This window comes from Pseudorca crassidens, chromosome 6 (assembly GCF_039906515.1).
Source record: "Pseudorca crassidens isolate mPseCra1 chromosome 6, mPseCra1.hap1, whole genome shotgun sequence".
Taxonomy (NCBI): domain Eukaryota; kingdom Metazoa; phylum Chordata; class Mammalia; order Artiodactyla; family Delphinidae; genus Pseudorca; species Pseudorca crassidens.
This window is the reverse complement of record NC_090301.1, coordinates 114109574-114137019: the sequence shown is the minus strand read 5'-3', so window position 1 is coordinate 114137019 and position 27446 is coordinate 114109574. Positions and strand designations below refer to the sequence as shown.

At 42.7% G+C, this 27446-nt stretch overlaps 1 long non-coding RNA gene across 1 annotated transcript in view; it reads right to left on the bottom strand.

Moving 5' to 3' along the window:
• Positions 1 to 555: 555 nt before the first annotated feature.
• The window catches only part of LOC137226712 (uncharacterized), a 118582-nt gene continuing 91691 nt past the window's right edge, over positions 556 to 27446 (bottom strand). The window contains exons 3-5 of the long non-coding RNA XR_010944488.1: positions 24624 to 24705; positions 21630 to 22513; positions 556 to 769 (exon numbers count right to left, since the gene is read on the bottom strand). This is a non-coding gene — a long non-coding RNA (uncharacterized lncRNA). The remainder of the gene's footprint in view (positions 770 to 21629; positions 22514 to 24623; positions 24706 to 27446) is intronic.

Genomic DNA, 27446 nt, shown 5'->3' with positions numbered 1-27446 from the left:
TCTGTGTGTGAGGGATTGTGCGTGTGTCCCTGTGTGGGTGTGGATATGTGTGATTAGGGTGAGAGGAGGTGGCGTAGGGCAAAGCTGTCGACTCTAACGCCATTATAGGTAGAACAGCATTAACAATAATGAGAAAAGAAATCCCTCTAAAAGTGATGTGAACGTGTGAAGCAATGGGGTGCCAGTGGGGAAGGCAGACTCCTGATTTGGAGCCAATCAGCTCACACTCCGATAAAGTGCAGACTATTATGTTGAGGACCCCTTAGGGTCATTGTGATGAATACTGATAGGGTCTGGCACACAGTGAGGGCTCAGCGATGCTGGTCTTGAGCTGGTGGGAGTTGGCGAGCAAGAAGGATCATGGAAAGAAGAGAACCCTTTCCCTTCAGACCTGAAGAAGGAAGAACTCTACTCATTAATAATGTTCAAAATTCTTAAGAATATGAAAAAAATGTATATAGATGTATAACTGAATCACTTTGCTATACAGCAGATATTAACACAACATTGTAAATCAACTATACTTCAATAAAAATAAATAAATAAAGGCACAAGGCAAAATGTTCAAAATTCTTATACTGTGTGTCTCTTAACATTTCAGAAATGTAAACTCAACAAACCCTCAGGAGCAAACTGCAATCTGTTCCTTCTTCTAAAGATTTTAAACTTGTAGCAGCTGTCGGTAGTGGTCTTCGATGTCCTGGCGAGCCCGCCCGGTGCAGAATGTGTGAAACCCTGGGAACTTGGAGGCAGCCAGCAAGAGAAAACCCTTTGGAGAGAAATAAAACTCTTAACAATTCCTGCTAACTGTGCTATGAAAGGTAGAACACTGTTTCAATTACCAAATGTCAGCTCTCATCCCCACCTATGAGCATTGGAAATAAAACGAGGCCATAATCACACAATCTGCGGAAAAACTGACAAATACATTCCCAGTACAAATGATTTATTGAGCCAGCGCAGCCGCAGCCTGGCTTCACTCCTTAATGGAAGCTGTAAAAACGGTGCCCTGTGCTTCAATAACCACAGTGATTTCTCACAAACCACTGATTAAGCGAGAGATGAGGCAAGCATTTTGGAAACTCCAAAATATCTCTGAGAGTTGGAGATCTCTCCAAAATGATTCTCTATCTGCTCAGGTGGCCTATTAAAGAATCGTATAATGGTATGTCAGAAAGGACCTCTCACAACTGAGGCCATTTCAGAGATGAGAAGAGGTTACGTGTTAGGCAGAGGGCATGCAGTGGTAGAGCTGGGATGAAACCCAGAGGCCCTAATTCCCAGTCTTTTCCACAATCCCCCATAGCCTCACCTATTAACAGGATATAAACAAATGTGGGCCATTAACCTCTTTTAATTCCCCCTTGAAAGCTAATCGAGTCAATATGTTACTGTCACCAACAAGGTAATCATGTGGTAGCAGTTACTCTTGATCAGAAAATTAATAGGTTGGGTAATAGAGAAAGAATGTGCAAACCATTCAGCTCTTGGGCATAATATGGACAGAAAAGTCTAGGTGAGAATCCGAGGGTCTGAGTGATGGCATTTACTCAGGAGGGTGCTTGTGGTAGAAACTTACGATCCTTCTCTAGAGCCTGGGGTCATTCAAGTTCTTTTATACCCTAAATAGTAAGAGGGAAATTGCCTAGAGGTGCAGAAAACTGTAAAATTAAGGCTTCCAGAAAAGGAGATTGAGGAAGCAGGAAATAGTAGAAACAGCAAAGCAACCTAGAAAAGAAGACTTAGAATAAAAGATAATAAGTATATTCTTGCCATGAGAGTGTATAGGTTAACGAACCACTTAAACTCATACATCATTGTAAGTCTGCAAATTATTTGTGTTAATCCTAAACCCTAATTTATGCTACTCTATTTATCATTTAAGGTAAATAACTGAGACTCCCTGAAGCAGAGATTATTAAACTATTTTGAATGACAGAGTCTTTGAAAACTCAATGAAATCCATGGATTCACTCCCCAGATAAGTTCACATCTATACATACAAAGTGCCGTATATAATTTCAGAGTATTCAAAGACCCTTTTGAAAGTTTATCGTTGGATTCCAGGATACGGTAACCTGTACTAGACTGAGAAATTTTAACCAGTTATATAAGTATAAATATATACCCCAAACTCCTGAAGTTGCTTCACTCTTTGAGTTTCTCAAAACTCCTGTTCTAAACACACTTCTGGTGAGAAGCTTCATCCACCTGAGATGAATCCTAATGTTTCTGTCCACCCTCCAAACTTTCAATGTGTTGCACTGTACATATTCTTAAACAATACCAGGACTTTTCATCTCTTTGAACCATCTGCTTCCCAAGCACAGACATCATCCTTTTACGTGTAAGTCTGTTCATGTACGTATGTGTGCATAGGGGCATGTGTGTGAATATTTACATGATGCAATATCCAAGGCATAATCTTTTTGATGTTCCATTTCTTTATAATTTGAGAATATTAATATCTGTCATATTTATCTCAGAGTTGCTAAGAAAATAAAATGAGATCACAGATGGGAACATTCTTATAAGAATTTATAAAGAATCATAAAAATGTGTGGCATTGTCACTATCAGTGTCATCATATTGTCGTTACATGCAAAACTTAAATGCAGTTTGCAAGCCGCAGTATCATTCAGGAAGTTGGTTTAAAATGTCTGTCCACTTGTAAAATAAAGATGCTATAACTTTCCAATTGTGTTAGTCATATTGGCAATACCCTCTGCTCCAGAAGAAGGAACCGGTCACAGCCTGGGTCCATTTTATAAGCCAATGAACAATTCTGTACCCCACAGGGCTGACATTTAGTGGGTTCATGGTGGCATCGCTGTACTGGGTGTTAGCCCTCAACATCTGTTCTGATCAGTTGGTGCCCTAGTCAGTTATTAAATATTTTTAATATTCCTCCTGGCACCAGCTATGTATGAAACACCATGCTGGGAGCTGCAGGAAAAACAAAGCAAAACACATATAAGAAAGACACGGGGGCTTCCCTGGTGGCGCAGTGGTTGAGAGTCCGCCTGCCGGTGCAGGGGACACAGGTTCGTGCCCCGGTCTGGGAAGATCCCACATGCCGTGGAGCGGCTGGGCCCGTGAGCCATGACCACTGAGCCTGCGCGTCCGGAGCCTGTGCTCCGCAACGGGAGAGGCCACGGCAGTGAGAGGCCCGCGTACCGCAAAAAAAAAAAAAAAAGAAAGACATGGCCCATACTCCCCAAAAGACAAGAACCTGATTGTGGAGCTCAGTCTACTAATAATACAAGGTACTTAGCATTTACTTCCACGTATTAAGGATTTCAATAGATCAGAAGAGGCAGTCACTTCTCGAAGAACTGGCGGGCAAGATTCCATACAGTGGCCCCAAGGAAGACCAACCCAATGCTGGTGGTCACCCGGCAGCTCCACGAAAATGCACGTGTGGACAGAGAAAGAAACCAGCCTGCCAGCATTACAAAGCGACAGGAAAAGCGAGAGTCTTTGCATTTTATTTTACGGATGGCTTCTTCTTCTTCCCCCTACCTCCAGGCAGAGATTTAATTACTTTAGAAGGGTAATTTGAAAAGTTCTTTAAGACCTCCAGCCATCAGGTGCCACAGGAAAGATAAGTGCTATGCCTAACTGTATCTATTTTGGCACTGTGGGTAAATGCACCATTCGATTAGATGGACGAGGCGCTAATTTCACGGTACCAATTTCTGTTCTATTAATTCTTAAATCTGCTAAGCACCTCTGCATTTGCCTCCCCACTGTTATGATTTAATATGTACAACCCGATTTGGAGTTTAATTGTTTCTTGAGTGAGCTAAAATCCAATATTTGTAAAATGCATCCATTTAAATGAAACCCCAGCAAGATTCTGCCTCTTCCTGCAGCCCCGCGGGTGCCGGCTTCGGTTCCGCTCTTGTGGAGCCCTCGCTGCTTCACGACACCGATTCCATTAGCAGGGAGAAGGCCACAGCCACCTGGGGACCGCCCTGCCCATGGCCTTGCGTTCCCGCCAGCCCTCGCCTCCCTGCTCTCTACCTTGGCTGAAAGAACTAAATGCGACAGGAAAAACGAGTATGAGTGTCAAGAGCCCATCCCCCTGCCACCCACAGAGGAGAACCTGCCTTTGCTTTCCTGGATCGTGAAGCAAGAGCCTAGCTGGACTTTCACCAAATTGAACAGAAACAGGAAAGAGAGTGAAACAGACAAGGAAGCAAAGAAGTCCCTGTGACCTGAGTCATTAGAGTGGAAGCAGGAGCGGGGAGGCCGATCTTTGTATGGGAGTCAAAGAGATGTAAGGAAAGGCAACGGGGCTTTGAAAATTTGGTGCCCTCTTTGGCATTTTCTCAAGACTGAAGTCAAGATTTAAACTGCTTTTCAAGTATTATTAGATGCTGGACCTGAATTTCTTTGAATGAGATGCTGCAAAGAGCGTGGGCCTCAAACTGGTTTACAAAGCAGGCTCTTGGTGAAACTGAAGATTCACGATTCATTTCCATCCCACGTCTGAGGGGCAGAGCAGAGCAGTATCAGGGCCTCACAGTTCCTCCTCACCGGCAGGATCAGGCTGGCCAGGACGTGGCCCAATCTTACGCTCTTGCAGAAGGCCAATCTGTATGTTTACACAAACCCATAGTCAGGCTGGAACTCAGGAGCCTCTCGAATCATCCCCTTCCTTGATGTGGCTTCTCCAACACGACCCTTTCTTCTCACCACCTATCCCTAGCCATTCCTAATAACTTGAAATCTTTACATTTGTCCCAAGATATCCCTTCTGGAAACCTGTCCTGTACATTCATCATCTTCCCTAAGGCCAGCCCCCTCCATGAGGCCTGCCCAGGTCACTTCAGTGGCTCAATCATTTTTACTCTTTCTAAAAGCTGGACTTCTGTAGCTATTAATGTATTAGAAAAGCATTACATGTGAGAGGCAGTAAGGAAAACAGCTAGGGAGATGTAAAAGATAAGGGTGTTTCTGTTGGGAGTTCCAAAATACTATCAATAAAATAGCAATTAACTGAATGTGACACTCGGATGGACCCCCTTACTCCTGGTTACCTGTGGCAGAATAACGGCCCCTCAAAGATGTCTGTGACCGAATCCCTGGAACCTGTGAATATGTTACTTTATATGGCAAAGGGGAATGAAGGTTGCAGATGGAACTGAGGTTGCTACTCAACTGACGTTGACATGGGGAGATGAATCTGGATTACCCAGGTAGGCCCAATGTACTCACTTTGGTCTTTGGAAGTGGAAGAGGGAGGGAGAAGAGAGACCCAGCGAGATGGCAGCATGAGACGGACTTACCGCCGCAGGATTTGAAGATGGAGAAGGAGAGCCATGAGACAAGGAACGTGGGCAGCCTCTAGAAGCTGGAAAAGGCAAGGAAACAGATTCTTCCCTAGAGCCTCCAGAAGGAATGCAGCCCTGCAGGCACCTTGATTTTAGCCCATTGAGACCCACGAAGGACTTCTGATCTCTAGAACTGTAAGACAGTAAATTTGTGTGCCTTTAGGCCACTAAGTTTATGGTAATTTCCTACAGCAGCAATAGGAAACTAATACAGCACCCTAGACCCCACTGTCCTGCCTTCCCCAAACCCCAGCCCCAAACCACGAGCCTTGCCATCAGCAACTTGGAACTAGAGGAAATCCTCGCTCACATTTTCACAGAAAACTTTGTGGTCCAAACAGGGCCGGCAGAGCACTGTGAGGACAATATGGGGTCAATAATACAGCACACTTGGGGTGTTCAAGGCTCTGTTGACAAACCTGGGAACCTAATTGTCGCTGTTTTTGTGAGGAAAATCAACCCTAGTGCCAAACATCCAACTTTCTGATGAATGTTAGGAATTCCTCACACTGGTGAGGTGGGTACCACCTGTGATCTGTGCTGGTGGTTAAATGAGAACCATCAATTCAGACTCCAGACATGCAGGAGGACAAATTATTATGCATTTTCACAAGTTTAAAATCCTGGCTTGTGATCTGGTCCAGAAAAACAATCTGCTTTAGCAGAGGCCTGTGCACTACATGAGCCTCAGGTCAAGACAGGACATTTCCTCAAAAAAGAGAAAAGTGCCTCCTATCACTGACTGAGATGCCAAGTCAGTGCATCACATTACCCGAAGAACATACTCATGGCTAATGCTGTTTTGCAAAAGAGCACATTGAACCACTCCTGGAAACGCTTCTTTAGAAGGACATAAGCTAGAATGTGATTCTAGACTCACGTTTCATCAGACAACAGGGGTCGGTATAATAAGACACGTGCTATATATTGATGGCATTTGGTGTTCAAATCAAAGTATAAAGTAGATATTAAAAAACATGTTTTATTATCTTCTCTTCTAAGTACAGTAAGTCCCTACATATGAACCTTCAAGTTGAGAGCTTCCAAAGAGGCGAACGTGCGTTCACGTGTCCAATCATGTAAATTAGTTCATGTGTCTGGCATACGTTGTCACATGCGTGCATCCTCTACAAGTGGTTGTGCTTTTGTGTGCTTTACTGTACAGTACTGTATAGAATACAGTAGTACAGTAAGTGTCTTTGTTTCAAGCCCAGGATGTCTGGAAGCAAACGTAAAAGCAGCAGTGATGTAGCTGGTGCTGTTAAGAAGCGCCAGGAATTGGAGGCCCAGAGGAAGGACGAAGAGAGACAAGAGGAAGAGGTAACTGAAGAACTGAAGAGGTTCATGACACAGGAAATAGCAAGGGGATTTTCTTTATTTGAGGAGGCACTGTTAGTTTTTGAGGTACAGGACCTGAATGTAGAACGGTACACGAAGTTTGCAGCAGCCGTTCAGAATGCAATCCAGTGCTACCTTGTCATCTATGCCGAGAAAAAAAGAGCTACCACCTAGACATCTCTGGATCGTTTTTTCAAGAGGGTAGATAGAATTGAATCCAGCAAGGAACCAGAACCTGTGTCATCCACGTCAGGCGTGAGTGACACTGCAGCTTGCCCTCCATCTCCTATTGCTGAGGATCCTTCAGCGCTACCATCTCCCACCACCTCTCCCTCCTCCAGTCAGTAACTCTTCTTGCCTGTTCACGCGATGCCAGCCCCTGGATGCCAGCTGTTGCACTGTACTACTGTACTTTTCAAGGTACTGTATTGTAAGATTAAAAATATTTTCTTTATTTTTTGTGTTTGTTTTTTATGTATTATTTGTGTGAAAAGTATTATAAACCCATTACAGTACAGTACTATATAGCCGATTGTGTTAGTTGGGTACCTAGGCTAACTTTGTTGGACTCACGAACAAACTGAACTTACGAACGCGGTCTCGGAACAGAACTCATTTGTATGTAGGGGACTTACTGTAGCATGAGCTTATGTCTCAGTTTTCCTCAGCCAGTCTTAGCTTTCGTCTGCTGCCTCTTAATTATTACTGATTTCCCCTTTCACTCTCAAAACTGTGCTCATTAATTACAAATTATATGGTCACTATACATATAAAAAGCTATCATAGGTTTCTCACATGTTTTCTTGAGTACAATTCCTTACAGTTTCTCTTGCATGTTTCAGAGTTGACTCCATGGGGGAAGAACAGGAAGAGAGGGGAAAGGGTTTTAACTGAGAAATAGATGATTTTGTGAATATATAAATTTTATATATTAATATATAAACTAGTAATACAATGCAACCAAGTAACAAAACTATGCCTGACTGTATATATACATGATATGTGCACAATAAAACAGACAAACAAACAAACACTCCCCAGTCCTTGCCTTCCATTATGAGTCTTATCATCAGCAGCTTGGAGCTAGAGGAAATTCTTGCTCACTATTAGTAAGAAATGCAAGCTTATTTTCCCAGAAAAACATTGCTGTCCAAGCTGGTAGAGCTCTTTGGAGTCAATAATACAAATCCATAAGACATACATATACATAATTATATTATTATATATAATATATACTTATGTAGCAACCCCATATATATAACTTATATATATAAGTTATGACACAGTATGGCTCAGTGACCAAGCTAAAAGGTTTTGGTGAGTCTGACAAGAGTGTCAGCTCTCACCATTTCTATTCAACATTATACTGGAGGTCCAGCTAAGAATATTAGGCAAAAAATCGAAATAAAAGGCCATCCATATTCGAAAAGAAGTAAAACTATCTCCTTTTGTACATTATATGATTTTGCATATAGAAAATCTTAAGGAATCCACAAAATCAAAAGAGTACTAGAACTAATAAATGAGTTCAACAAGGTTACAGAATACAAGATCAATGTACTAAATCAATAGTATTTCTATATACTAGCTATGAACAATCCCCAAAAAACAAATTAAGAAAACGATTCCATTTCCAATAGCATCAAAAATATTTTAAAATAAATTTAACCAAAAAGTGAAAAAAATTTACACTGAAAACTACAGAATACAGTTGAAAAAATTAAGGAACACTTAAATAAATAAAAACATCCCATGTTCATGGACCAGAAGACAATATTACTAAAATAGCAATACCCCCTCAAATTGATCTACAGATTCAACACAATCCCTATCAAAATCTTGCTTTTTTGAGAAATTGACCAAGCTCATCTTAAAATTCATATAGAAATGCAAGGGATCCAGAATAGCTAAAACAATCTTTAAAAAAGAACAAATTCAGAGGACTCACACTTCCCAATTTCAAAACTTATGATGAAGCTACAGTAATCAACACTGTTTTATACTGGCATAATGATAGACAGATAGATTAATGAAATAGAATTCAGAATCCAGAAATAAATACAGACATTTATGGACAGTTGACTTTCACCAATTGCCAAGATAATTCAATGGGAAAATCTCTTCTCAAAAATAGGGCTAAGACAACTGAATATTCTTATACAAAAGAATGAAATTGCAGCCCAACGTCACACCATATACAAAAATTATATACACATGATCTTAAAAAATATATCAAAATGTATCAAAGATCAAAATATGTGTTAAAAACTATGAAACACTTAGGAAAAAACATAGGAGTATATCTTTGTGATCTTGGATCAGACAGTGTTTCTTAGACATGACACTAGAAGCAGAAGCAACAAAAGAAAGAAAAGATAAAATAATGTCATCAAAATTAAAAAATTTTATGCTCAAAGGATGCTATAAAGAAAATGAAAAAACATTCCACAGAATGGGAGAAAATAATTGTAAATTACATACCTGATGAAGGTCCAGTATACAGAAAATATAAAGAACTATTACGATTCAACAATAAAAAATAAATAGCCCAATTACAAACTGGAAAATTATTTGAATAGACATTTCTCCAAAGAACATATAAAAATGGCCAATAAGCACATGAAAAAACATGGAATTACCATATGATTCAGCAAATCCCCTCCTAGGTATATACCCAAGAAAATTGAAAGTATATGTCAATGCAAAAACTTGTACATTAATGTTCCTATCAGCACCATTCATAATAACAAAGAAAAACACCCATCAATGAGTGGATAAACAAAATATGGTGTATTCATACAATGGAATTTTATTCAGCCATAAAAAGGAATGACGTACTGATACACACTACAACGTAGATGAACCTTGAAAACATTATGCTAAGTGACAGATGCCAGTCACAAAGGTTTACATACTGTATGATTCCATTTATAGGAAACATCCAGAATAAGCAACCTAAAGAGACAGAAAGTAGACTAGTTGTTACCAGGGTCTATGGGGTAGGAAAGAATAAGCAGTGGCTGCTAATAGGTACAGGGTTTCTTTTGGGTGATAAAATGTTCTGGAATCAGATAAGGATGATGGTTGTACAACTCTGAAATATACTAAACCACAGAAACGTGCATTTTAAAAGGGTGAATTTTATGATTTATGAATTCTATCCAATTTTTTTTTAAGAAGAAAAGGAAGAAGAAGAATAGTAACACCTCCCTCAGAAGGTTGCTGTGAGGATTAAAGATAAAGACATAAAGCAATTAGCATAGTGCCAGACTAGAGGAGGAGGAGGATGGTGATGGTGATGATGGTGATGGTGGTAATGATGGTGATGATGGTGATGGTGGTAATGATGGTGATGATGGTGATGGTGGTAATGATGGTGATGGTGATGATGGTGATAGTGGTGATGATGGTGATGATGGTGATGGTGATGATGGTGATGGTGATGATGGGGATGGTGGTGATGATGGTGGTGGTGATGGTGGTGATGGTGGTGATGATGGTGATGGTGATGATGGTGATAGTGGTGATGATGGGGATGGTGATGATGGTGATGGTGATGATGGGGATGGTGGTGATGATGGGGATGGTGGTGATGATGGTGATGATGGTGATGGTGATGGTGATGATGGTGATGATGGTGATGGTGGTGATGGTGGTGATGATGGTGGTGGTGGTTGATTATGGTGGTATCACCTTAAGGAATATCTTGTGCTCACGGGTTTAAGGCCTAAATTTAAAACCCAAGAGCAACCCATCTGCACTCTGCTTTATCTTTCCTCCTCCTCTTCTTTTCCATGCTTCCACCCCACTATTTCCAGCTTTTCTGGATCTGGCCCTGGTTCCAACTCTTCTATTCAATTCACTCCAAATACCTGTATCTGACCCCAAAATAATCTCCTCCAGCCTTTTCTCCTGCTTGACTGGCCAAGTTAGGATGTGTCAGAATTGTCCCAAGTAGCTGCATCTTCCAATATACAGCACTAGTGCAGAGACTGGTTCAACTCACACCCACACAGAGACAGAAACTTCAGTGGGTCATGTGAAGAGAGGGGATAATTTTGGAAACTAGGAGCCTGTGTCATCCTTTTAATGAAATAATAACAGACTTTTTGATTTGCACCCATTTGCAATGTTACTGCTCACAGACAAGCTTCTCAGAGAAGGTGATTCATCAGTCAGCCATCCCATTACAAGCCATGGAGAAACAAATCACCATGCTGCACACATCATAAAAATGGAAATCAAGGAGGCTGTTCATTAATGCAGATTAGTTTGAAGCTTGGCATAGCTTTGCTCTGCTGAGATTAATACACACACAAGAAATTCTCAGTAGGCCTTGGGTCCTTGGTAATATATAGCCCTTATTACTTTGCTAACTAATGAACCTTCAAGCTCAGGAGAAGCAACTTCCAATTGTCCACGTTCTCTGCAGATGGACCAGGGATCAGAGCTTCCTGGAGCAGCCTTCCTCATCAGACCCTCTACCCTCAGCCACGGCACCTCTGGCCCATCTCTGCCATCCCTGAGTTGGTTTGCTCTTGCCAAAATGAAAGAATGATCCTGGGTTCAATGTCTCCACAGATACTTTTCAACCAAGCAACTGAACACAAAGTAATCCGACGAGCTAATGAAAAAAAAAGTTAATGGCAAAAGATGGTGCAGTGTGTCGTCCCTCAGCATCAGAACAGAAATATATTTTAAAGAGAATCTCAAATCCCATAATCGGAGAGGTTGATTAATGGGAGAATTTTGGGCTTTGAGAAAAACAATGGAGAATTTTTTTTCTTTCTTGGTCAAAGGAAGGAGCTTTTCAAATACTTCAAATCACACCGTGCAGGCAGCTGTCTACTGCAGTCAGATTGGAGCTGGTTTTGATGTCTAACCTAATTCAAGAGAATAGGCCAGCTCTGAGTAGACGCACTGCTGCTTACACGGTAGGCTGCCTCTTTTGTTTCTTTCCTCCACTCTTTATTCCTCTTTTTTTTTTTCTTTTTCTCCTCTCTCTTTCTCTATTTTTGGTCACAATTCCTCCTTTCATGTGTCACTGTGTTCATTCTTTCTCCATAGAATTTGCATAATAAAAATATAAACATTGCACAAAACAAGATGTGTAGCTTTAATGACACTAACCACCACAACAAAGGCAATCATTTGTGAGTGTTTCTTAAATAGTAAGCCCTAAATCTGTGGTCCTCAAATTTTTTTGAATGTGCCCCCATTTGAGTAAGTGATTTTTAAATGTCCCATCAATATACGCATATATTTATTTATAAATTGTGTACATGTACGATTACTATATACTCTATATAGTACAGTATAAAACTGTACTATAAAATTTTACAAAAAATTTTAAAGATAAAATTAAAACAGGGGTCAACTAACTTTTTCTTAAAGCACCAGATAATATATATTTTGGGCTTTGCATGCCATATGGTCTCCTTTGCAACTACTTAACTCTGCCACTGTGTCATGAAAACATCCACTGACAATATGTAAACAAATGGCTATATTCAAATAAAGCCTTCTTTACAAAGACAAATGGTGGGCTGGATTCAGCCATGGGCCATATTTTGCCAACCCCTGAATTGAAAAGTACATAGTAGTAAAAGTAAAAGTCCCAAGTATTTTTTCTCCTACCCACTTGGAGGCCACTGCCCAAGATTACGAGAAAGAATATTAGACTTTTCTTAATTCACCGATTCCCGATGACTACTACAGAATATAATCTGCTCTGTTATTTCTATACACTAAGACAAAGAGTACAAAGCACAGCTAGGATGAGACAGAAATGCTAAGCTCTAGGCTGAGCTCACTTCTAGATATATAATTTACTCCACAAATTATATTTCTCACCAACTCTGCAGTTCAAATTCATGCTTCAACAAAATGTCAAATTTACTATGTGTCTTGGATCTTTCGAGTTCCTGGCACACAATCAAAGACATAGATGTCACGTTAGAAAATTCCAAGGGACTATTGAATAACGAAAAAGAAAACACCAAATAAAAAGCAATAAGACGTGTGTGTGTGTGTGTGTGTGTGTGTGTATTAAGTTGGGTAAACAAATACTGTCATCTCGATCTTTAAAAATGTGATTGCTGATGCTATTGTGCTGAATCCATTAATCTGTAAACAGGGATCTTGGAAAATTTGGACATATTATTGAAGTCATCTGTAGTAACTCCGGCTGAAACTGGAAAAAGAAGACTGATGGGTGTACAGTTTTGAGTATCAGGCCAGATTCACTGATAATTTTTTTATCTTGCTTCACTGGTGCAGAAAATCTTAACACTGCAGTGGCATGTTTAGAATGTCAGTGCAATCAAACCTCTCAACGCAGAGCTCTCTCTATGATGCTCTAGTAACAACTTCACCAAACAAAATGGAAGCATTACTTTAATCATTTTAGTCAAATTGAATGTGTCAAGGAGAAATACTATGAATAGAGGCAGCACTAATTCAAAAACATGCCTTCAGTCCCAACAATCCCGAATGAAGCAGAGAAAAGAGATGGCATGGCTCAAGAAGATGCTAGCAATTAGGAAACCTTGGTTCTAATGCAGTTCAAATGCAATCCATTTCAATGTTTTGAGCTTCAGTTTTCCTATTAATATGATAATAATACATGACTTACACAGCTATTGGGAGATTAAAATGAAATAACACATGTGAAAGTGCCTCACAGAGGGTCTGGAAAACAACAGGTGCTCAATGAATAACCTGAGTTTTTTCTCCTTCTTTCTCCTTTATGTATCTCAATATTATCATCTCTAAAACAAATATATATATACATATACCAAATTTGCATGATAACTAGGAATGTTCAAGAGATAACTGATGAAGATAAAATGCCTTGCAAAATGAAAAATTCTCAGCTCATGGAAAATATAAGTACAATTAAATATTAATCCAAGGGCTTCCCTGGTGGCACAGTGGTTGAGAGTCCGCCTGCCAATACAGGGGACACGGGTTCGTGCCCCGGTCCGGGAAGATCCCACATGCCGCGGAGCGGCTGGGCCCGTGAGCCATGGCCGCTGAGCCTGAGCGTCCGGGGCCTGTGCTCCGCAACGGGAGAGGCCACAACAGTGAGAGGCCCGCATACCGTAAAAAAAAAAAAAAAAAAAATTAACCCAAATTATCTTAATATATTGCTACCTCTTAATACTCCACAGAGGATATCTTCTGGTCACTAAAAGGAAAAGAAATCCTGTATATCTCCTTTTCAAAAGATATTGTCCAAGCTTGAGGCTAAAAATCCCTCCTCTGAACAGGTATTTTCCATGTCTATGAGCAAAGGCTCCTCCTTGTGCCATTTTAGACACCATACAAGGAAAAAACTACACCCAAAGACCACTTTTCTGTAATTATATCAACATCAGTCCTGACATGCCCAAACCCAAGGAGATTAAGAAAAATAAAAGAGAGAAGCAAGTCTTCTTTCATCTCCTTCTCCAGTATCCCAGGATATCACCACAGGCCCCCAGAGCTTTTACATGTTTTACCTGGAAGCTGGTGGTGATCCATCAGGAAGGCCAAACAGCCTGTGTGTTCATAACCGAGTATCATACGTAACCTAAAATCTCAGCATTACTCTTTTAGTCGTGGATAAACTCACCAAGTATTTCTGGGTTTCCACCCTTCAAGGCACGTGTCGGATTGCACTGCTTACTCCCTTTCCCCGTGGTTGGGTGTGGCCCTGTGACTACTTCTGACCAATGAGTAGCAACTGGAAGCCCCAGGTGCACCCCAGACTAGAGGATTTAAATGTCAGTGGGAGACCTTCCAGAGCTCTATTTCTCCAAATATGGTGGCTGCTCTGCCAACCAAGGTGAAGCTACAGAACCAGAGCCCCATAACCACTTCGGGAGAGATGTGTGGCATGAACATAAAATAAGCCTCTCTTGTTTGAAGTCATGAAGACTTTGAGATCACTTGTTAATGGAGTATAGCACAGCCTATTCTGACAGTTTCTCCAACAAAGCTAGTCATTGAGTTTCCCTTAAAGGCAGATTCTAACTCACCTGTTATCAGTAATTAATAGACAATCAGTTAACCAATTAACCCCAGGGAAGAGCATACTTTTAAAGAAATGAAACATGGATAAAGGCAGAAATCATTAACACGCAGTATTCTGGGAAGGCAGGCCAGAGTGAAACAATATTGGAAATTCCTCTGCGCATATAATGGCCTGAGAGTTATAATATATCTATAGTTCATAATTAGTATCATTATAATTGCAAATATTTAATGAGAACTTACTATATAGTAAACATTGTGTTAAGCGCTTTACAACAAAGATATTTCATTTAATCCTTACAATAACCTTATGAGGTAAAAAACGATCCCAATTTTACATGGGCAATGAAGAAAGCAACAAAAAAGATAAGTTACTTACAAGTCTGTCTAAAGTCAAACTAATCTCTCAACAGTAATAATAATAGCTATAAAGGGATAGATGATAGATAAATCAGAAGAAGGAAGGGAGGAAGGAATGAAGGGAAGGAGGGAGGGAGGAAGACATAATGATTGATGTAAAAGCATATGAATCGTCCCTTACTTAGCAATATTCAATATCTGTATTCCAGTTCTTGCCAAAGAACATAACTTCAAATTCTCTATTCTCTGATGTTATCTAAAGCTCAGTGATAAGAAATCATTTTTCTTGAGGGACTGCCTACAGAATAAGCACTCTAGCCCTTTTTTGAGATCAATAGCTCTTAATAACTAGGAGGCAGGCACAGACCCGCTTATAAATCTTATGAAACCTATGGACGCTTTCCTAGAAAAATATATGTACATAAAATTTTGGAGGATTTGTAAACAGTCCCTCAAGTCTCATTATGGATTCCTGAGGGGACCCTCGTTGCTAAATGCCTCTTCCTAGTGACTGTCCTTGGACCACTGGACCTTGCCTCTGTTAGCACACGTTCCCAGGCACATGCTGGGTCCTGTTCTGTTCCTGCAGGGTTGAGGCTTGATGGAAATGAGCATTCTGATGCATACATCTGGTAGAAGCTGCAATCCAGATGATGCATTCTCCCCGAAGTGCGTAAAGAGATACAGGCAGGAGGATGTTTGGTGAGTGTGGCTTCTCAGCTCAGGTTCATGGTGGTGTTTCCTGCTTGTCCAGGGTGAAGTCCAGCCAGGCCAGAGGACACCGTTGTACTAAACCTCTTATGCCCCAAGCACGCCATCTTGAAACAGCAGCATAATTACTTTATAGGGTTGTGAAACCGATCCACTACATTTCACCACCTTAAAATGTTGCCCTTTCAGGGGTCAAATTGCTTCTTGGCTTTGACCTATCCACCCCACTCTGCAGTCTAATCTTCCTTGTACTCAATCTTACCAAGTCTAGACATAAAGAATGTGGGTCCTTCCCACAGCTGCTGGGAGAGGAAATCCCTCTCTCAAGAAGATGAGTGCCAGTGTAACATGAAGTGAGAAAAGCAGGTAATAGCTTTCCATGCAAAATGAATAATTTCTCTCTCATTGTTTATAGAAACAATGGAAAAAATACCAAAATGCTAATAGTAATTACCTCTAGAGGGTGAGATTGATAGAGTTTTATTATAATATTCATTGTTTATTGAAATTTTCTACATAAGCCTACATTTATAATGTTTATAGCCAGAAAAAAATTGATGCTAAAAAAAAAAAAGTATGTGAGAGGGCTTCCCTGGTGGCACAGTGGTTGAGAGTCCGCCTGCCGATGCAGGGAACGTGGGTTCGTGCCCCGGTCCGGGAGGATCCCATGTGCCACGGAGCGGCTGGGCCCGTGAGCCATGGCCGCTGAGCTTGCGCGTCCGGAGCCTGTGCTCCGCGACGGGAGAGGCCACAAGAGTGAGAGGCCGGCGTACCACAAAAAAAAAAAAAAAAAAAAAAAAAAAAATATGTGAGAACTATTAACTCTTGCTGGCATCTCCAAATACTCTGTTGGCTCTTACAATAGAGGCGGACAAGAGGATGGACACTTATGTGCTAATAATTTATTTCACTTAATCTTTACAACAGGCCTATGATATAGGTGTTATCTGCCTTTTTAACTGAAAGGGGAAAAAACTGAGATTGATGGAGGTTTAAGAAGTTTACCCACAATCACACGGCTTGAAAGTGGACACTTTCTACTATTTCTCAAACGGCAGAAAGAGCCAAACAATGAGATCACTAACCTGACATTTTACCTTCCAAGTCTCAGAAATAACTGGTGAAGAAAACATCTGTGTTTTTCGGACTGTGCCCAGGCTAGGGAGGAGATCAAAGTTTCTCTCTCTTGAAAGCCAAGGCCACCAACCCCTTGGATACATGACTTCTCTCCATGCAGCACAGGAAAGTTTCAGAACGGGGAGAGGTGTGGGAGCTGAGTCCGGTAATCGAGTAATGAGCCTTAATGAGGAGATAAGGTCACTGCCTGCAGGGGCAGAGAAGACCACGAGACGGCAGGGACTGCTCTAGAACACAGGCTCCCACGCAGGTCTGCCAGCTTTCCATTCCTTCCCCAAAGATTCCTGGAGAAAAGCAATGCTTCTCCTCATTGCAGGACCATGCCCAGTGCCAGGAGCGAAGCAGTACATGGCCAGAATTTGCATCGCATGGCTGCATGGCTGTCTCTGTGGATTGGAGACTGATGCTTATGAGGCCAAGGTTGCTGTTTCACCCCAGCTATCTTTCTGTAAAAAGAAACTCTGAACAATTTACAGAGTCTGCACTGCCAATCTCTACCAGCTGTCTCACAGATGCCCATGTTGGACTAAAGCGTGGCTTCGGGGAGACTGAGGGGGAGCCAGAAGAATTACTTTTGATGGGCCATCTTTGACACCTGTGACTTTAAAATAATGAGATGTTTGGAAACATTCTGTATTCATTAGAGTGTCACTGATTCTAAAAGCGTACCAAAAACTTTTCATCTTCCCAAATCCACTGTGTGACAATAAAGAAACAGAAAAGGAAATCAACTTGTAGAGGCACCAGGAATAGGGAAGAGTGGACCACTGACAGATCAGAAATGTTTATAGCCTTCCAGAAGTTAAAAAGGGGATGGGATAGTACTTGTCAATAAATAGAGGGAGGAAGACACAGACCAGAATGTGCTGAGGAGAAAACTCCGTGGTGGTGGAAGTTGATCTTCCCTGTAGATCTGCAGGTTTTTCATGACTTGGAATATTAGTTTCCTATTGCTGCTGCAGCAAATTACCACAAAACCCAACTTCTGCTCCCTGGGTTCTAACCTCCTGGGTACTAAGTGTCAGGCTGCAAGCAAAGAAGTTTCTGCCAGAACTTACCATTGTGTACTTGGGTGTTTCTCCTGAATAAATCATTCATTCCTAGCTCTAACACATCTTCTCTGAAGAATGCAGAAATTCTGTAAACCACCTATTACCCTGACATAAAGCATTTTCTGCTTAGAAAAGCTAGTGTGGATTCGGTTGCCTACCTTTGGGGATTAGGAATAAGGGTGAAGAGGTTATAAGACCAAATGGTTATGTCTTTCCTTACAAATGCTTCTGTATTGTTTTATTTTTTGCTCTGTGCATGCATTACTTTGAATAGAATTTTTTTTAATTTTAATGTAGCAATGAGAAAAAGAAATGAGGCTTTTTGTCTAATTCACAGGTTTAGCAAATCCAGATGGGCCACAAACATATGCACAGTTCTCCAATTCACCCCTAACCAAAGAAATGCAAAATTGAAGCTATGCTGTGCCCATCAAACTGGCATAAATTTTGAAATACCATACTTACTGCAGGTTGAGGTGTGGAGAAATTGTACTTTCAGGTGGAAGCATGAAATGTTACAGCCTCTTGGAAAAGCAATCTGGTAACACTGATTAAAATACAGATTAAAATTTTAAATATATGTGCTCTTCAATTTAGCAAACCCAGTCCTTGAAATCTATCTCGCAGAAATAAATAAAAACCACCAGAACTTAAGAACTGTTTGTTATAGTATTGTTCATAGTAGTAAATACTGGTATTAAAAAAAAGAAGAGGGCTTCCCTGGTGGTGCAGTAGTTAAGAATCTGCCTGCCAATGCAGGGGACATGGGTTTGAGCCCTGGTCCGGGAAGATCCCACGTGCCGCGGAGCAACTAAGCCCGTGCGCCACAACTACTGAGCCTGCGCTCTAGAGCCCACGAGCCACAACTACTGAGCCTACGTGTCACAACTACTGAAGCCCATGAGCCTAGAGCCCATGCTCCACAACAAGAGAAGCCACCGCAATGAGAAGCCCGTGCACCACAACAAAGAATAGCCCCCGCTTGCCACAACTAGAGAAAGCCCGTACTCAGCAACAAAGACCCAACGCAGCCAAAAATAAATTTAAAAAGAAATAAAAAAGACTGTATTAGATTCCTAGAGCTGTCGTAACGAAGTACTACAAACTGGGTGGCTTTAAACAACAAAAATTTATCATCTCACAGTTCCAGAGGCTAGAAGCCTGAAATCAAGGTGTTGGCAGGGCCATGCTTTCTCAAGACTGTAGGACCAACGTATTCCATGCTTTCTCGCGGCCTCTGGTGTTACCTGCAATCCTTGGCTACAGCTGCATCCCTTCAATCCCTGCCTCTGTTGTCACACGGCCTTCTTCTCCCTGTGTGTTTCTATCTCCACCTCTTTTTAGGACACCAGTCGTATTGAATTAAGGCCCACCTTAATGATCTCATCTTAACTTGATGGCATCAGCAAAGACCCTATTTCCAAATAAGGTCACATTCACAAATACTGGGAGTTAGGACTCCATATCTATATCTTTTGGGGGGACACCACTCAGTGCATAACATAGACCCTTCAACTTCCCATTCTTTATCTCATGAATGATTAAAGCTGTTTGTTCCCCTGAAAGTAGCTAGACATAGGGGAAAAAAAAAAAAAATTTCCAATGCAGACAACTGACTGAGGCTTCCCCTGCTTACAAAAGAACCCCAGCTATCAGTCACCCCATCTGCAATGCTCTTACCCCTCCCTATAAAAGTCCACTTGGCAATTCCACTCTGGTCTTTGGATCTGGGATACTCTCTCTACTGTGGCGGGCTGGATAGATCCAACTCCTTGCTTGTTCAGTTTTTGTCTTTGACAGCGGGTAGGGTGTCACAGTCAAATTCTCTCATGTATTGTGAGTAACAACTGACAGGGGGGCCGCGGCAGCGAGGGCTGATGGTAGATGCTTGGTGGCACATGCCGTAGAGAATACCGTGGTGCTCGGCCCGACGCCCCCCGCAGGACCACTGCACTCACGCCCTCCTTGCTGAGAACATCAGCTGCGGACAGCTCCCACGGTCAGCTGAGGCGAGTCTCTGGCTGGGAATTGCTTCAGCTTAGTCACTATTTGTACTTCAAAGACTAGACAGACTAATATATTTGTGGATTCTCACTTCCAACTATAGGAATTTTCCTCCTCCACCCTCCAGCAAATACAAAAAAGGGAGCCAGGCCTGGTGTTGCCTCTCTCGTGTGCTTTTGTGTTGCAGAGAGCAGAAGTTGAGAGGCACCCAGGGGTTAACACTCCCTTCCCCCATCTGGACTTCTGTGTCCAAGACCCATGACTCATTGAAGCGATTAGGCTGAAGGTCCCAAGGCAAAGGGGTGGGGCTGAGCAGGGCATCTGGAAGCAGCCATATCAAAAGCAGCTGGTATCTCTTTGCAAAAGAGCCTGGAAAGGAGACAAAGTTTTACAGCCTCTTAAGAAGAAATACCAGAGTTGGCTCAGGGATGCTGAAGAGACCAAACATTAAGAGAGGCGGCCTTGCCAACAGTAGCCAAAGACAGCATGCAAATGCTTGACAGGGAACCAGGAAAGCATCCCGCCTTCCAGTGGACCGTGTAAGTTTGAACAGCGAGGATCTTGGTCACCATAAGGACGGGTTATAGACCAGAGGCCCTGCTGCCATCCCCGCTGCCCTGATCCTTGTGTACCTGCACGGAAATGGAACAATATTCCAAATAGGACTGAGATCTGATTTCTCACCCTCTAAAGAGTTAAAGCTCTCAATCAGAAGAAATTTGGTTTGTAAAAACAAGACATTTCTTGCCCGCTGCGAGTGTGAATCAAAATTTTAACTGCTATAGAGGCAAATACAAGTCAGCCCAACAGCAGTATATAAATAAGACAGCTACCAATTGCTTTTTTTTTGCAGTGGTGCCCCCCAAGCTCCAGCTCAGAGGTCATGATTAAAGCTCTCTGGAATCCACGGTTCAGGGAAGCGCGGTGGGTCACCTCTCCCAACACCCTGACAACAAACATTCCTCCTCTCTCCTCCTTGCTCCTTATTTGTCTTGTGAATGATACCTTAAACTACCATCTCTGGGTCTGAGTTGACTTAAGTCCAGTTACACAAGTAGAGGCTCAGTGGGTCTCTCCCGCCCCCATGGGGAGTAGGAAAAAGGACTGGAGTGGCCCTCCTTCCCGAGAACCCCTCATGAGAACCTTATGAGAAGACAGACTCTCAAATGCATGTGGCAACAACAAACCAATTTGCAGGTGTCAGGGAGAAAGGCTGGTTGGCTGCAGGAAAGGAAGAGGAGGGGGTTTTGGAGAGAATGAGCCCCTTCCCAGCAAGCAAGCTTGAGTAGTGGTACAGTCCTTCTTCTGTTGTTTATTTGCTCTCAAAAACATTGAAGGTCTATTTCAAGGCTTTCACAGCGGGTGCCTGTCTTCCTCGCATGGTTGTCACCTGCTGTACTCCCCCCTCCTGCTAGCCCAAGTCACTGAGACAATTCAGGCTCCCCCGACCCGTGACTCCCCCTCTCCCCCTGTCTCCTGAACTCCGCTTCCTGGTGCCCCCATCTGCCTGTAATCGGTGGAGCATCCTTGTGGGGTGCTGGGGGAAACGCCCTGGGACGGAGCTCTGTGTCACCCCCCTTTCGTGACCCTGGAAGCATCTTAGGACAACAGTTCCCACACTGTCCAGCCACTCTATCCTAAGAAGAGTGTCATTGGAATCATTTAGACTCACCTTTCAGGAACTGGAAAGTCCGACTCCATATAAATCAAAATCCAATCTCACATGCAGCGGAAAGTCTCTCCCCTTCTCCCAGCTCAGGCCAGACCTGCAGCCTGAGACAGAAAGAGCGTGGTTGTCCCTTCGCACCCCCTCTCCTCCCTCTATCTCTCTCTCCAGGTCCCCCTTCCTCCTCGAGAGTTGGAGTCAGCAAGAGGCCTGAGAGAAGGGGCACATTCTGACCTAACTGGGGCTGTTCCCCTTCACCAGCCACACCCTCCATGCGACTGAGGCTGCATGACCCCGGGGGCCTCCATGTGGTACAATGCCCGGACAAGAAGGACGTCTCCCTGCTGACTTGCCCCTTCATCCACCCCATAGCTTTTCACAGCTGAGAGCCCTCACCTGGCCAGCCACCCTCTTCAACCAGATGCTCTGTTCCACAGCATCCACTTGGTCCACGGGAGACTCACCAATCCTTGGCAGGCTAAGCGGTGCAGAGGCAGGCAGCCCATAGCCCTGACAACACAGGCTGGCCCCACTCACCTCCATCTTCCAGATTTCCCCTGCAAGCAGTAGGTACCGGTCTATAAGCTCACAATTCCTTCTCTCACCCAAGGTCTTGTGTCAAGTTCTCCCAAGAACTCCCCTCCATGCTCTGTTCTATGGGCAGCCCCAGAGCAGCCTCACAGCTTCAAGGCTCTTCTCTCTTGTCTTAGGAGAAGTGGGTGGGAGCGTCTGGGGAGCACAGAAGTGTGGAGCGGGGAGCGAGGATCGTAGGATGACCTGGCCACCTCCGAGAAGGCCCTGCGTAGGTCTGGCAACTCCTTGGCCAGATCTGCAGACCGTGGGAGTGATTGGGTCATGTTGTTTTCAGCTTTGAGGCTTCTGTAGAGAAGCTGAAACAAGAAAAGTTTTGCAAGTGATCCTGCTACATATTCGTATTCCTAATCCTTCAAAGCCCCACACCAACCCTCAGCCCTTCCAGGAAACATTTCTGCTCTGACAACGCTGCCCTTCACCGAGAGCTCCTTTGTTCTGGAACATTCCATGCACTTAATGTCAGAACAACACATTCTGATGAGTAAATATATTCTGTCTCATGTTGGTCTCTTGTTGTTCTTCCATGTTGGTCCCAATAGCATGGCAGACTCTTTGAAGGTAGAGACTACGCTTTATACTTATTTTGTATCCCCTATGGCTTTTACCAGTTAGCTGCCAACATAAAGGTGTTCAATACATATTTGAAGTGAGTTGAATTGAATTTTCAATCAGACACCCACTGGATGGAGACAGCTTTGGTGTGGTTAGGGGTGCAGTGTGCAGAGCACAATGTTTCTTTCTGAAATTTACATGTTGTAAAATTGAACAGGAACATTGTAAAAACAACATACTGCAGCTGCTCCTTGGACTCAGATAATGTTGTTTATACATCTCGGAGAGTAACAACCTGGGCTCAGGATCCAAGGTATTGGAACCATGTGCATAGGCAGCCCTGGGCATTGAGACTGTGAGAGGGGAGTGATGGAGAGAGCTGGGACACGAACTCCTTTCCCACCTCATCTTAAACCCACTCCCACCCAGGTTTAGTGGCTAGACAGAGAGTGGTGGAGCCTCAGATAAGGCAGGAAATTCCTGTGGGACCAGGTTCCATGGGTTAGACAGGCATGCCCCCTTCTCTTCTCTTCTCTCTTCTCCTGTCCTTTCTTCTCCTCCCTCTCTCTCACACACACAGTGGCTTGCACAGGTTCACAGTGCAGCAAGAGGGAGTTACCCACCAAAATGCAAGTAAACAATAGGGCCTGAGCTAGCTCCCCTGTTCCCTAACCTTTGCACACTTTCTTCACCAACAGGGAATCTTTTTCAAGAAAGATTGCAATACTGTTCAACGCATCCAAGTGTGCTTCAATACTTCTAACTTTAATCTGTCTACCTTGGATTAGTAAAAGAGGAACCCACGGTCTTGGGCTCCACCCACTAACAAATTCAGAAACACTTTCATAACATTAACAGCCAAAATGACATGACTGCAGCCTCACAGGTGAGAGCAGAAAATCCAGATTTAATGCATTCTACCCCCCTTTCCTATAGAGCCATGGAAACCCTAAGGTGTGTGTTATCGTTTGCTTCCGAAGCTGGTGGAGTTCAGGGTCCTCAGCCTCACAGGCATTCCACCTCTTCCCTTGAACCTGGGAACACATCTGCATTTTATCTGCTCGCCTGCTTTTCCAACCCTGCAAGGTGACAGTGGCCATGCTGTCCTGGACCTATTGGGGTAGGAGGTCTTGCTAACGCTGCCAATCAGGTGTCTTCCCCTAACTGCCCTCCCAAAACTTCTGCCAGGATTCTGAAAGTTACTTTGGGGTGATAACGATACAGTATGAAAGTTAAATTAATTTAGTAGCTGCTGTGAATCGTTCAGACTCGACCTGTCATTCTTAAGTAGCAGCCAAAACAAGTAAGGCCATAAAAAGCTTTGGGAGCTCTCCTGACCACACTTTGAGTCCAGTTTGCATCCTCTGGTCCTACAAAGAAGGGCTCTAAGAGTCGAGATATTTGGGGGTGCGTGAGTTTTATCTCTGCTTGGTACTGTGGCTGATGACCTTGTATTCCCAATGTAATGATTCTTTTCATGTGACAAGGAGTTGGAGACAGGGATGCTGAGCAAAGGAGCCCATATATTCACCATAACTTGCATTACTACAATGAATTGCTACATTACTCACCCTTGCACTGGACATTAATCACAAAAACAAAACTGCAGAGCCAGGGAGTTAGAGAGGCTGTGCTATTTCAACCTGCACCCTGTGCCAGGAGCATGCAGCTACAGTGAAGGGCTGCAAAGCTCCCCCTTCCCACCTGCTTTTAAACCATAATCTCCCGTGGTTTGTGAGGGAAAGACACAGCAGGGATTGAGACAGAGATGGACGCTTAGTGTCTGTGAGGGCCACCTGCCAGCCAAGGACTCGCCAGTCTCCTGTGGGTCCTAGTGTTTGCCATTCAACTTACCTGTACCGGCTCAGGCCTCATTTTGCCGAACTCTTAAGAACGTGAAATAGTTAAAATATCCATACTTTGGAATATTACATATCTGGGAAAAAAAGAGAGACAAACTTGTTTATTTTATGTCACCGAAAGAGGTAAATTATTAAGGTAAAAAGCTAGTTGCCAGACTTCCCTGGTGGCACAGCGGTTGAGAATCCGCCTGCCAATGCAGGGGACACGGGTTCGAGCCCTGGTCCGGGAAGATCCCACATGCTGCGGAGCAGCTAAGCCCGTGCACCACAACTACTGAAGCCCGTGTGCCACAACTACTGAAGCCCGCACGCCTAGAGCCCGTGCTCCGCAGCAAAGAGAAGCCACCGCAATAAGAAGCTCGCACACTGCCACGAAGAGTCTAGAGAAAGCCCGTGTGCGGCAACGAAGACCCAACACAGCCAAAAATAAATTAATTTTAAAAAGTAAGTTGCCAAGAGATACATAAATACAATCTAATTTGTCTATGTATATGTTTAAACGAATATATATTCTATTTTCCACCAGCTTATGGGAGATGGGCTCAAATTTGAATCTAAGTAGACTTACAGAAGATGAAAACATAATATATCTAGAATAACTGAGCTTGGGACTAGGATATCCCTTTAGTGTGACTTCCTGAATTGCCTCCCCAGCCCCAGTTGTGCCACAGTTCTGGGATCTTATTTAAGTCAGGGAAATGAAGTGGGGAAAGGGGTGGAAGTTGGTCGTCAGGCACCTGTCCACACTGACTCCACACGCCATCAATGTTCTTGCCGTCGTGGTCCCTTCGGCTCCAGAGACTTGCTATTCCAAGGGCAAGGGACCCTTTGCCCTGAATCCCCATCCTTCTGTCCTGGCACATCTTGCAGTCCCTTCTCTCTGGTTCTTTCCAAACCCCTACCTCTCTGCTGGGGAACAGGGCCTGGTTTCCCAGTGCTCTAGCACAAATCCCTCCCCCACCTCCTTTTTGGTCTGAAGAAAAATCTTTCCCCTAGAAGTAAACTATTATATAAAGACAGTGCAAAGCTAAAAAGAAAAAGTATGGAGAATATCCCACCCCCCAGTTAAAGGCAAACAATGGTACTTTGCTCTTGCTTTACCTCGATCATCTTCAAAAACTATAAAAATGTAATAGACAACTTAAAAAAACTGACTTTTAATAGATGTTCAAAAACTTGTTAGTGTTTGAAAAAAATGCTTAAACAAATGAAAATGTATTTCATATCAAACAAGTTTGAAGAGCCCTGTATTGCAGCATTCTGCAAAATGAACAGAACAAAAAGTTGTTTTGTTTTATTTTTCAAAAAATACTTTTATAATTTTTTAAATGTTAATTTCTTATAAAATGAGATAGAGTTTACATACCATAAAATTCACCCATTTTATATACACAATTTTATAATTTTCAATAAAGTTACCAAATTGTTCTACCATCACCACAATCCAGTTCTGGATTTCCATCATCCCAGTAAGATTCCTTGGAACATTTGCAATCACTCCCAGTTGCCACTTTCAGCTCTAGGCAACCCCAGAACTCCCCCCAGAAGTACACCCGTTCTTTTCTTCTACTGCCTCTGTAAACTCTCCAGGTTCTACCAGAGGCTTGGGTTTTGACAACAAAAACCAGGAATTCTGCACAAGTTACTTCACATTCCAACTTGCCACTCGTCTAAGATATTGAGAACTAACCTGACAAATTGCTTGAATGGCAGAGAAGAAAGGAGAAAACAAGTAAAGAAAAAAAAATATTTAGTTTTGTGAGTGCTTACGGGACTAAAATTAGGGGAAGGATGAAAGGTTATTTTGACTTCTTAATCTATGTGCTTCTTGGATTAATTTTAAACTTAAAAAATAAAGAATATAAAATATGGTGGTTTTTTACTAAGAATGAAAAAATATCCCCTGTTTCTATTGAAATAGCCAGGAAAGTGAGTATTCTATTATTTTTTAAAGCTTGATTGATGTATTTTTAAGGGAATAATTATTTTCCTAAAATTATTCTCATGAGCAGTAAAAACAAAAAACCTACAAGCATGATAGAAAATCATAGAAATTACAAATTTGGAAATTACAAATTTAAAAAAAGGTCTTCAGAAACTACAGAAATCTCTTTATGTTCACTACATCTATGAAAGAATATGAATTTGGGGATGTCATTTGTTGCTGGGGTCCCTTTCCTCAAAGCTTGCTATTTCCAAAGCACGGGTAGTAACGCCGATCACCATTGTGTGGCAAAGCCTGAGTAGTTGTCATACACCAAGCACTGTTTAAAGCTCTTAACATACGAGTTTATTTAATCCTCCCAATAACTTTAAGAGATGGGTGTTATAATTATCATCATTTTACAGTTTAGAAAAATTATTATAATTAATCCCTGAAGTTTTCCATGCTGAGCTGGAGCTTCAGCACCATCTGGGTGGACAGCGTCCTCCCTCCCCCCGCCACCCTCCCCCCCCCGCCCACAGTCCTTTGCCTGCCTCCACCTTGAAATCTGTTATTTTCTAACGGGGAAAGGGGGGAATGATTGAGAACGAGAAGGAGAAGGAGGGGAGAAAGAAGAGATAATTTGGAGATGAAGTTTGCCCGAGGAAGGTTGCTGGTGGCTGCCCACACATGGTCCCTCAGACTGGTACTGAGTTATATTTATTGGAAGGTGAAGCCCAGATGCTGGAGGACCTGATGTAACTGGAGTCTTTCTGGGGGGCTCCGGGCACCAGCAGAATAGGAAACTGGTGACTCAGCCTCAAGGGAAGCTTTTCTCTTTTCACCTGAACACATAGCCCAGCCCCAGTGCTTTCAAGACCACTGAGAATC